Genomic DNA, 11,668 nt, shown 5'->3' on the forward strand with positions numbered 1-11,668 from the left:
GGCGCATGCGCGCGGGGGGTGGGGTGCGCATGCGCAGGGGGAGGCGCTTCGCATCCCCCTCAGTACCCAGGGTTGGTGATGTCGAGCGTCTCTTCCTGTGTTTGCCCCGCGTGTATCATCTTTCATGACCTGTCTGTGCACTTTTTTCTCATTTATTTTTTTCTCGTTTTAAATTGGGCTATTTTCTTATTGAATTTTGGGAGCTTATTTATTTATTCATCACAGACAACAAGCGGAGGGAGACGCAGGCTCCAGGCAGGGAGCCCGACGCAGGACTCGACCCGGGTCTCCAGGGTCACGCCCTGCCTGGGCCGAAGGCGGCGCTAAGCCGCTGAGCCGCCCGGGCTGCCCGAAAGCTTGTTTATTTTGAGGTTTACACGGATTTCCCACATAAGCAAGTCCTCTTCGCCTTCATCTGGCAGACTTCTTATAGAGTTTACTCCTTGGATAAAATTTCGACCGTAAATATATTTTTGCCGTATCTTTTATTTTTTCTTGGAGAGGGCGGGGGGGCGGCAGAGGGAGTGTGGAATCCTAAGCAGGCTTCAGGCCCAGCCCAGCGTGCAGGCGGACGCAGGGCTCGATCCCACCACCCTGAGCTCGCGACCTGAGCCGACATCAGGAGCCGGACGCTTGCGGAGCGGCCCAGGTGCCCCCCCCTCCCCCCCCCCCGTATCTTCTGTAGGATCCACACACGCTGCTGCCGAAGGGGCCCGCTGCTGCCGAAGGGGCCGGGCGGAGCTGCTTGGGGACAGCCCGGGGACAGTGTGGAGAGGGCACGGCCTGAGGGCACAGCAGGAACTGGTTCCTGAAGGTCACTAGGCTCCACTGGTAAATAAAATGGACACATGGCATCCAGAACTGTCTTCCTCCCACAATAGTTTTGTGAGGTCACTCCGGTGCGCTCTATGGACAAAGCCTAACAGTGTGCCAGCTGGTAATGGAAAAATGTTTACATGGTCTACCTCCAGCAAAGTCGTGCAAAGAAGGGTGGATTTGGAGCTAAGAGACAACTGATATGCCTCGAAATACTTTAGGCTATTCCCTCTTTTCTAGTTCTACCACGCACTGCCCTATTCAGGACCTCCTTATCTCATGCTCAGTTGCTCTAAAAGCTTCCCAATTAGCCTTCCTGGCTCTATTCCTACCTTCCTGAAATCCATGTTCAACAAAGTTGACAGTGATGTATTTAAAAAGTTGAAAAAGGGATCCCTGGGTGGGGAGCCTGCCTTTGGGCCAGGGCGCGATCCTGGAGACCCGGGATCGAATCCCACATCAGGCTCCCGGTGCATGGAGCCTGCTTCTCCCTCTGCCTATGTCTCTGCCTCTCTCTCTCTCTCTGTGACTATCATAAAAAAAAAAGAAATAAAAAAATTAAAAAAAAATTAAAAAAAAATAAAAAGTTGAAAAGGATCCTCTCCCACTTAAAGTTGCTAAATCCCTCTCCCTAAATAAAGCATATTATGTGTTGCTTGTTCTGGTTCCTTCCCACCACTCCCTGATGGAAATCTTTAGAGTAAAAACGATTACAGGCATACCTTGAAGATACCACAGGTTTAGTTCCAAACCAACTCAATAGAGTTGAATGAGTTTTTTGGTTTCCCACTGCATATAAAAGTTACGTTTATACTATTCTGTCCTCTATCTGTGCAATAGCATTGTATCTAAAATGTACATACCTTAATTTAAAAATGCTCTGCAGCTAAAAAATGCTAACCATTATCTGAGTTTTAGCTAATCCTAATGTTTTTGCTGGTGGAGGCTCTTGCCTCAATGTTGATGCTGTTGACTGCTCAGGGTGGTGGTTGCTGAAGGGTGGACTGGCTATGGCAATTTCTTAAAATAATACTAAAGATTGTTGCATTGACTGAGTTCTTCCTTTCACAAATGATTTCTCTGTGACATGCTATGATGTTTGACTGCATTTTACTCACAGCAGAACTTTCAAAATTGGGAGTCAAACCTCTCAAACCCCACTGCTGCTTTATCAAGTTAAGTTCATGTAATTTTCTAAATCCCTTGTGATTTCAACAATCTACAGTGTCTTCACCAGAAGTAGATTCCAGCTCAAGAAAGCACATTTTTTTAAAATTTAATTTTTTTTTTAAAGATTTTATTTTAGAGAGTGCAAGTGAGAACAGGACTGGAGAGGCAGAGGGAGACGGAGAAGCAGGCTCCCTGCTGAGCAGGGAGCCCTAAAGAGTTTGAGAGAGAGAGAGAGAAAGAGAGAAAGTGAGCACATAGGGGGGTGGCATAGGGAGAAGAGAGAGACAGAGGGAGAGGGAGAAGCAGGCTTCCCACTGAGTATGGAGCCTGATGCCAGGCTTGATCTCATGACCCTGAGATCATAACCTGAGCTGAAACCAAGAGTCAGATGCTTAAATGACAGAGCCACCCAGGCGCCCCAACACTTTCTTTGTTCATCTATAAAAAGCAACTCCTCATCCATTCAGTCCCATCTTCAGGCTCCACTTCTAATTCTAGTTCTCTTGCTATTTCCACATCTGCAGTGACTTTCTCCACTGAAGTCTTGAATTCCTCAAAGTCACTCATAAGGGTTGGATTCAACTTCTTCCAAACTCCTGATAATGTTGATATTTTGACCTCTTTCCATAAATCACTAATGGTCTTAATGGTATCTAGAATGGTGAATCCTCTCCAGAAGGTTTTGTTTACTTTGCCCAGATCCATCAGAAAAATCACCACTACGGCCTTACAAATTGTATTTTTTAAATAAGACTTAAAAGTTATTCCTTGAAATTATTCCTTGATCCATGGGCTGCAGAATGGATATTGTATTCACAGGCATGAAAACAACATTAATATCATTGTACATCTCCATCAGAGCTCTTGGATGCTCTGTCAATGGGCAGTCGTATTTTGATAGGAATCTTTTTTCCTCTTGAGCAGGAGGCCTCAACAGTGGACTTAAAATATTCAATAAACCAAGTTATAAACAGATGCACTATCATCCAAGCTTTGTTGTTGCACTTAGAGAACACAGGCAGAGTAGACTTAGTATATTTCTTAAGGGCCCTAGGATTTTCAGAATGGCCAATATGCATTGGCATCAGCTTAAAGTCATGTTTCATTCGCTCCTAACAAGAGTCTGCCTGTCCTTTGAAGTTTTGAAGCCAGGCACTGACTTCTCTCCTCTCTAGCAATAAAAAGTCTAGATGGCATCTTCTTTCAATGGAAGGCTATTTCATCTATTGAAAAGCTATTGTTTAGGGTAGCCACTTTTATTACTTGGCTAGCTTTTCTGTATAATATGCTGCAGGCTCTATCACAACTTGCTGCTTCATCTTGCACTTTATGTTATGGAGATGCTTCTTTCCCTAACACTCATGTGCCATTACCTGTTAGCACAAACTTTTCTTCTGCAGCTTCCTTACCTCTCTCAGCCTTCTTAGAACTGAAGGGAGTTAGGATCCTGCTCCAGATTAGGCTTTGACTTAAGGGAGTTGTGGTTGGTTTGATCTTCTATCAAGACCACTAAAACTTTCTCCATATCAGCAATAAGGCCGTTTGCTTTCTTATCATTTGTGTGTTCCCTGGCATAGCATTTCTAATTTCCTTCAAGAACTTTTCCTTTGTATTCACACCTTCACTAACTGGTGCAAGGACCTTGTACAAGAATAATATGAAAATTTTATGCCAAAAAATTGGACAACCTAGAAGAAATGGATAAATTCCTAGAAATATATAGCCTACCAAAACTGAAGCAGGAAGAAACAGAAAATGTGAACCGACCAATTACCGACAGTGAAATTGAATCAATAAAGAACTAACAACAAACAAAAGTCTAGGACCAGACAGCTTCACAGGCAAGTTCTACCAAACATTTAAAGAAGAGTTAATACCTATTCTCAAACTGTTCCAAAAAATGGAAGAAAAAGGAAGACTTCCAAATTTATTCTATGAGGCCAGTATCATCCTGATACCAAAACCAATGACACCACCAAAAGAGAACTACAGGGAGTACCTCTGATGAACACAGATGCAAAAATCTTCAACAGAATACTAACAAACTGATCCAACAATACATTTAGAAAAATCATTCATCACGATCAAGTAGGATTTATTCCCAGGATACAAGGGTTTTGTTTTTTGCAAGAGTGGTTCAGTATTCACAAAGCAGTCAGCATGATGCATCACATCAATAAAGGAAAGGAGAAAAAACATATGATCATTTCAATACATGCAGAAAAAGCATTTGACAAAGTACAACATCCATTCATGATAAAAACCTTCAACAAAGTAGGTCTCAAGGGAACATAACTCACCATAATAAAGGCCATATGTGATAAACCCACAGCAAGCTGCATACCCAATGGGGAAAAATAGAGCTTCCCCCCCTAAGTTCAGGAACAAGACAAGGGTATGTACTTTCACGTTTATTCAACATAGTACTAGAAGTCCTAGCCACAGCAATCAGACAAGAAAAAGATGTAAGAAGCATCCAAATTAGTAAAGAAGTAAAACTCACTATTTGTAAAAGACACAAAAATCCTAAAGATTCCATCCCCAAATTACTAGAACTGAAAAATGAATTCAGTAAAGTTGCAGGATACAAAAATCAATGTACAGAAATTTGTTGCATTCCTATACACTAATAATAAAGGAGCAGAAAGTGAAATTAAGAGAACATCGCTTAAAATTGCACCAAAAATAATACACTATCTAGGAAAAAACTTAACCAAAGACGTGAAAGACCTGTACTCTGAAAACTGTAAGACAATGATGAAAAAAATTCAAGATGGTGCAAAGATATGAAAAGATGGGGCACTTGTGTGACTCAGTTAAGTGTCTGCCTTTGGCTGGGGTCATTGATCCCAGGTTCCTGGAATCAAGCCCCACATCAGGCTCCCTGCTCAGTGGGAAGCCTGCTTTTCCCTCTCCCTCTGTCTGCCACTCCCCTAGCTTGTACTGTCAAGTAAATAAAATCTTAAAGAAAAAGAAAAGACACTCCATGCTTATGGACTGGAAGCAAAATGTCTATACTACCCAAAGCAATCTACAGATTTAGTGCAATTTCTATCAAAATGCCAAGATTTCTTACAGAACTAGAACAAACAATCCTAAAATTTGTATTGAACCAATAAAGGCCCTGAAAGGCCAAAGCAATCTTGAAAAACAAAACTGGAGGTATTACAATTCCAGATTTCAAGTTATAGTACAAAGCTGTAGTAATCAAAACAGTATGGTACTGACACAAAAATAGACACATAGATCAACAGAACAGAAAACCCAAAAATGAACTCACAATTATATGGTCAATCTTCAACAAAGGAGGAAAGGATATGCAATGGGAACTAGGAGGCAGAATGGTGATTTCAGAGAAAGTTGACACTAGATTGAGGATCAATGGACATGTCATAGATGATTGTTTGAGTGTGACCACTGTGTCCGTATAAATTAAAGGGGGTTTAGGGTGAAAGTAGAATCTAGGTCGAGAATTAAACCCTTAAAGCATTTAATGACCAGGAAAAAAGATGTACTAGAAAAGAGACAATGCTGGTTAAGGGCCTGGGGCAGCATGAGAGGAGGTAGCAATGATCAAAGAGGACAAACAACAAAGTATTGTGAAAAATCTAGCGGTCAAGTATCTAATGTTTCTGAGTCAAGATAAAGAGAAAAAAAAATGCCCACTTAATGAACTATAGGTATTGGTGATTTTTCAAGGGCTTTATAGAATGAGAGGGCAAATGAGATTGTAATGGGTTAAGTGAATGAGACTTGAGCAATATGAGGGCACAAGCAAACTTCTCAAGAGAACTTCGGCTTTGATGGTAAAGGGAGGATGGTTTATTTTATTTTATTTTTTTAAATTTTTATTTATTTATGATAGTCTCACAGAGAGAGAGAGAGAGGCAGAGACACAGGCAGAGGGAGAAGCAGGCTCCATGCACCGGGAGCCCGATGTGGGATTCGATCCCGGGTCTCCAGGATCGCGCCCTGGGCCAAAAGCAGGCGCCAAACCGCTGCGCCACCCAGGGATCCCGGGAGGATGGTTTAGTAGCTGGAAGGGGAGTGCTGTACTGCCATTTTAAGATAGGAAATAATTCAACATATTTAAATGTTAATAGAAAGACTCATTTGGAAGGAGAACGGTTGGATACGAAGATGAAAAAAGTCATTAATTCATAGTGTGAGATTCGAGAAGTAGCAAGAAATAGAATTCAAGACAATGGGACTGCCCTGGTTATGAGGAAAGACATCTTAGAGCAGAAAGGAGTGGATGAGTTATATATGCAGACTTATCAAAAAAGCAACAATTTATTTGAGAGAGAGCACACGTAAGCAGGGGGAGGGTCAGAGGGAGAGGAGAGAATTCTGAGACTCCACACCCAATGCAGAGCCTTAGATAGGGCTTGATCCCATGACGCTGAGATCACCACCTGAACCAAAACAAGTCGGCTGCTCAGCTGCCACCCAGGTGTCCATGTATGTGGATTTCTTACCTGGAAGTGATCCAAGGAGTTCCTCCCATATATTTCTTTGCCATCTCTCCCCACCAAAATAGGAAAGGCCATCTATTAAGAATGAGGGGGAAGCAGGGGTTGAGGGTTTGAAAAAAATGAAGTCTGAACAGGTGAAGTCTGAAGTTGCAGATAAATGAATTCAGACACACCTAATTTTTGTGTGCTCCATCAAGTGCTCTGATACAGTCCCCAGACAGTGGGGTGTAATAAAGGTAACATGTATACCTACTGCTTTTTTCCTTGTTTATGACTGGCTCTCCTCATAAACTGAGAGCATGTGCTACATTTTAATTGGCTTTGTATCCCTAGCTCCTGACTTAATGCTTAGTCCAATGTGGGTTATATTTGTCAAATGTAAAGATGAATAAAGCTTCTATGTTTATTTGCAGTAAAAGCTAAATGAAATTTCCCCTAGCTGCTCTAAGTGCTTATTATCTACCTGGGATATTCAAAATGTATTATATCAATTTTTCTTAAAGATTTCTTATTTATTCATTTGAGAGTGAGAGTACAAGCAGGGTGGAGGGTCGGAGGGAGAGGGAGAAACAGGCTTCCCCCTGAGCAGGGAGCCCAGCGGGGGATCAGTCCCAGGGTCCAGGGATCATGATCTAGGCTGAAGGCAGAAGTTTAACTGACTGAGACACCCAGGTGCTCCTGTTTTACATGTATTAGCTTATTTACGTTTTAAAATAACCCACCGAGGTAGGCATTATGACTTTCCATTTTTTTCAGATGAAAAGACAGAAGAACATATAGTAACTTTATCAGGTCTTACAAGAATTAAGATGCAGAGTTGGGATTTGATTACCAGATTACCAAATGGATCAAGGTCTAAATTCAGTACTGAATTGTACTGAATTTTCTGCAATAGCAGGAAAAGAATGGGTAAACACCATGGTAATTTTCAGAATTGTTTGGATAGGGATTAGACAAAATTGAAGGAGTTCCTTGTGCTTGCTCCTAGTTATTTCTAGCAACTAAAATCTGTATAATTGCTATTCAGGCAGAAGAAATATTATGTAATTATTTCCAATCAATGAACACTGCAACATCAGTAACCAAAAATACATTCTAATAATTTTGTACTACAGGTAGACTAAAACAACAGCCATTTACCTTTATGATTTGGATAGTTCCTTTGTAAAAACTTATTGAAGTTAATAAAGTGCATGTTTAAAAACATTTCATCAATAGTATTAGTAGGTTGCCTCTGCTTCATAGTATTTAAAATTGATATCTGAAAATCCCACGAAGATCCATTTCAATATCTTATGTGTCAGATATCCAGATCTGATATCGGGTAAAACATCAAAAATGAAGAAATGACCACTCATCTGGTAAGGGATGAAATATCTTTCTTTCTGATAGGAAGCATTCTAAATCTCAGGTGCAATGAGGCAAATTTTTAAATTCCAAATCAGAAGGTGACTTTTAAAGAGTAGTCCCTACAATCAGTTTGTCAAGAGAGGATGCACCATTATTGCAAACATTTACAGAATTCACGGCAATGTCATGGGGTTTACAGAGCTTGGTTTATATGCAGAACTCACCCTTAAGCTTACAATCTAGTGGAAAGATGGAGAAATGCAGATAGGACAAGAGCAATAACTGATAGACTCCACAGACTGAAAATTACCATAAGTATAAGACAATTACAAAATAAGTTTATGGGGATGGCAAGGGTAGTAGACAGTACTGGACAAATTTGGCTTCCTGAATAGACAGAGATCTGGAAAATTCAAGGTACAAACAGTGGAATCGAGAACCACGACACAAACCAGATGCTATCTATCTACTGCCTCTTTGCAGTTGGGCAGAACTGCAAAAAGAGGAACATGGGGACAGAACAGGAAAACAGACTTTTCAGTTCTCTAGCACCTCTGAGCACTCGTTAACTCCGATTGGAACGAGGTCACTAAACTTAAGTACTTTAAACAGCTATCCTATAACCACTCTAAATGGGCTCAAAGGAGGAAAAAGAAAAAAGTTTCAATGCACCAGTTATAAAAGTGGGACACCCTGAAGGCTGCAATGGGAGCTAATAGATTTGAGGCAGAATGTTAACTGTTTATGGAGGGAGTACAGTGCCAAGTATAAAGGTAACTGGTTGGAGGTAGAAAATACCCATAAAAGCTAAGCTTTATGTTAATGAGTTGAACAAGGGGACAACTTGTAAAAAAACAAGTAAAGTAATATGGCAGGAGAAAATAGGCCTATGTTGATTCCTTCCCAACCCCACAATTATGAGCCAAAATGGGGAGGGTTTTTTTTTTTTTTTTCGGCAAGAAAATACCCTAAGCAGAATCCAAGACTTGAATATTTATCATTGATGATCATGTGTAGACTGAAAAGGTAACTGTGTATAAAGGATGGGGTAGAGGTGGCTCACAAGGCTCAAAAAACAGGAATGGAGAAGACAGACGTTGAATGAATCATCAGGAAGGCAGATAACTGGAGATTGAGAGCATAACAAGGATATAGGTTTCAGTAGATCATTAAATATACTTTTGGTTATTAGGCATTTTAAACTGTTGGAGTAAAAAAATAGATGAGGAAGGAAATCTCAGTTAGAGTAACAAGGACTCCACCAGCCATACAAAACACGAGTACAACATGGACAGGGAAAATAGGACTTACGCCTTTGCAGAGTAACAAAAGCAAAATTAAAGTGGAAAAGACTAAAAAATTCCTTCATGAATAGGACTGGAAGAACTGATGGTCTGGAAAAGCTAAGTAACCAGGAGTAAGCAGTGTATTTAGAGCTGCAAAATACAAAATCTGTGGCGAGGAGGCAGACACTGAGGCAAGAATATGAAAAGTGGTAGAATGGAAAGAACCCATAAGGCAGGAATTTTCTTCACTTTCAGCTGCCCTTATTCACAATTTAGCAGCTGTCATTTTTATAAACAGTACAACTTAACATGGACATTCTGAACCAAATTTGTCACTTTAGGGGCCTGAATTTAACGGGAATACTAAAAATTAATGGAATTGCTAGGTCAAGTCAGGGAAAAAATACTGTATCTTTCTTTCTTGTATGTTGTTGCTGTGCTAGTTGAATATGCAATTTGACACCACAGTCCAGTTGCTTCTGATCACACTGGGATACACACTTGACAAATCTTTATTTAAAAAATCTTCCTTTAATTTAGGAACTTGGGTTATTGTAAGGCTGTCAATGTGCATCCTGATTTTGTTTAAAGGGATCTTTTATTTCCGTACTTCTATTTTTAAAAAATACTTTATTAGTGTGCTTATTTTTTAAAGGTTTGTAGATAAACTTATTATCTTTTTTTTTACTTTTTATTTTTTTAAAGTACAAGTCATTTATTTATTTCTAAGCCATGCCTGATGTGGGACTTGAACTCATGACCCCAAGATCAAGAGTCGTATGCTCCACCAACTAAGCCAGCCAGGCAAACCAAGGTGCTGATTTATTACAGAGTAAGTAATTTTCTCCTTCAAATGTCCAAAACATCAAGTTTGTTACACATGGATTTGCTAGTTTGGGACTACTGGAACAAAAAACGTCTGGGTAAATTTTCCTTTCCTAGTCATAGTAAATTACTGGCTGACATTTAATGAGTTTTGCTAAGGCATAAAACAATCAAGAAGTAAAAAGGTGCAAACATTTAGATACCCTGAACTTCAAAATAGTCCACAATGGAACCTTTATACTTATAATTCTAACTGAACTTTATACTTGAGGTAAATAATTCATCAAGCCTCAGAAATCAACAACTGGTAACTGACTCTGATTGAAGCTAAACTGGCCTGTTTATAGCTTACCATCTTAATTCGACTTTGAAAACTCAAAAAGAAAACTAGAAAACTCAGGCAAACTTCTACAAAGTGTTAGCCATTCCTCAAAATATAGTTAGAAAAAGCTGTATCAACACTTTATACATTGATTCATGAATTTAAATGGACTGTTCTAGAACAATAGTTGAAGCGTAGCTTCCAGTGGTATGGGAATTGAGATCTGGGTCTACCCTTAGTAGCTGTGTGACCCTGGACAAGTCGCCTCTTGGGAAATCATTTAAAGGGGAGGGTTAAAATGGACTATTTACATTCTGAAATTCATGGATTCCTATGATTCTCTAAAGCGGTTATGTTCATGCATTTTGGGAGGAAGATGGTCCAGAGCTTTCATTAAATTCTAATAGTCCAAAAGCAAACATGCAATATATTAGGGGATCACTTCTAAATTGCTCTAGGGTCTAAAGATTGGTACTCCTTTCTGCTAGACAGAACTCTTAAGATGGATCCCAAGAATCCCTGATACATGTGCCCTTTATAATCCCCTTCCCTCAAGTGTGGGCAGGATCTGTGAATATGATAGATATTACAGGTTACAGTATAGGACAAAGAGGAAGGGATTTTGCAGGTGTAATTAAAGTACTAAGCAGTTTGGCTTTGAGATCATCAAGAGGGTATTATCCTGGGTGAGCCTGACTTAATCAGGTGAACCCTCAAAAAAAGAGGGTTTAGGGCCTTCTCCGAAATCAGATTCTCCTGCAGGCCTTGAAGCAGCAAGCTGCCTTGAGTTCTACAGCTGCCAAGAAACGGATTCTGCATATGAGCATGGAAGAGGACCCCGAGCTTCTGAGGTTGTGGCTCTGGCTGAAACCTTGACTGCAGCCTTGTGAGGTCTTGAGCACTGGATCTAGCTAAGCTGTACCTGGGCTCCTGGCCTGTGGAAACTGTGAAATAATAAATATATGTTGGTTTAAGCCATAAGTTTGTGGTACTTTGTTATATAGCAACAGAATATATATCACTTCTTAAAATACAAAGCTTAATCTCTTTTTTTTCTCAAGGGAACTGAGGCAATGGAGAATCCAAATAGGGTGATCCATAAATTATATTAATGTTACAATAAAGCCCATCATTTAACAATGCAATGATACCTTTAAAGAAACAAAAAAACCCTATGAAATGCAGTTACCAGGTAAGCCTAAACTAAAAGTTAAAAAATCTTCCAGGTGTATTTTTCATGATTAGTCTATAATTTTAATTATAGCAATGTTCTGGTTTTGGTTCAGAGTAATGTGGAAAGTACTAATTCCATCATGACACAAAATAGGAAGGAAAAAATATCTTTAAAGATGTATTTTAGACAAGGGCTACTCACACATTTGTAATAGAACATTCTTATTTTTATACAACTTGAGAAGGGCTCA

General features: G+C 39.9%; 1 protein-coding gene across 1 annotated transcript in view; it reads right to left on the reverse strand.

Moving 5' to 3' along the window:
* Positions 1-11,048: 11,048 nt before the first annotated feature.
* The window catches only part of KPNA4 (karyopherin subunit alpha 4), a 62,480-nt gene continuing 61,860 nt past the window's right edge, over positions 11,049-11,668 (reverse strand). The window contains exon 18 of the mRNA XM_072807916.1: positions 11,049-11,188. The gene's annotated coding sequence lies outside the window, so the exon portion shown is untranslated. The remainder of the gene's footprint in view (positions 11,189-11,668) is intronic.

This window comes from Canis lupus, chromosome 31 (assembly GCF_048164855.1).
Source record: "Canis lupus baileyi chromosome 31, mCanLup2.hap1, whole genome shotgun sequence".
Taxonomy (NCBI): Eukaryota; Metazoa; Chordata; class Mammalia; order Carnivora; family Canidae; genus Canis; species Canis lupus.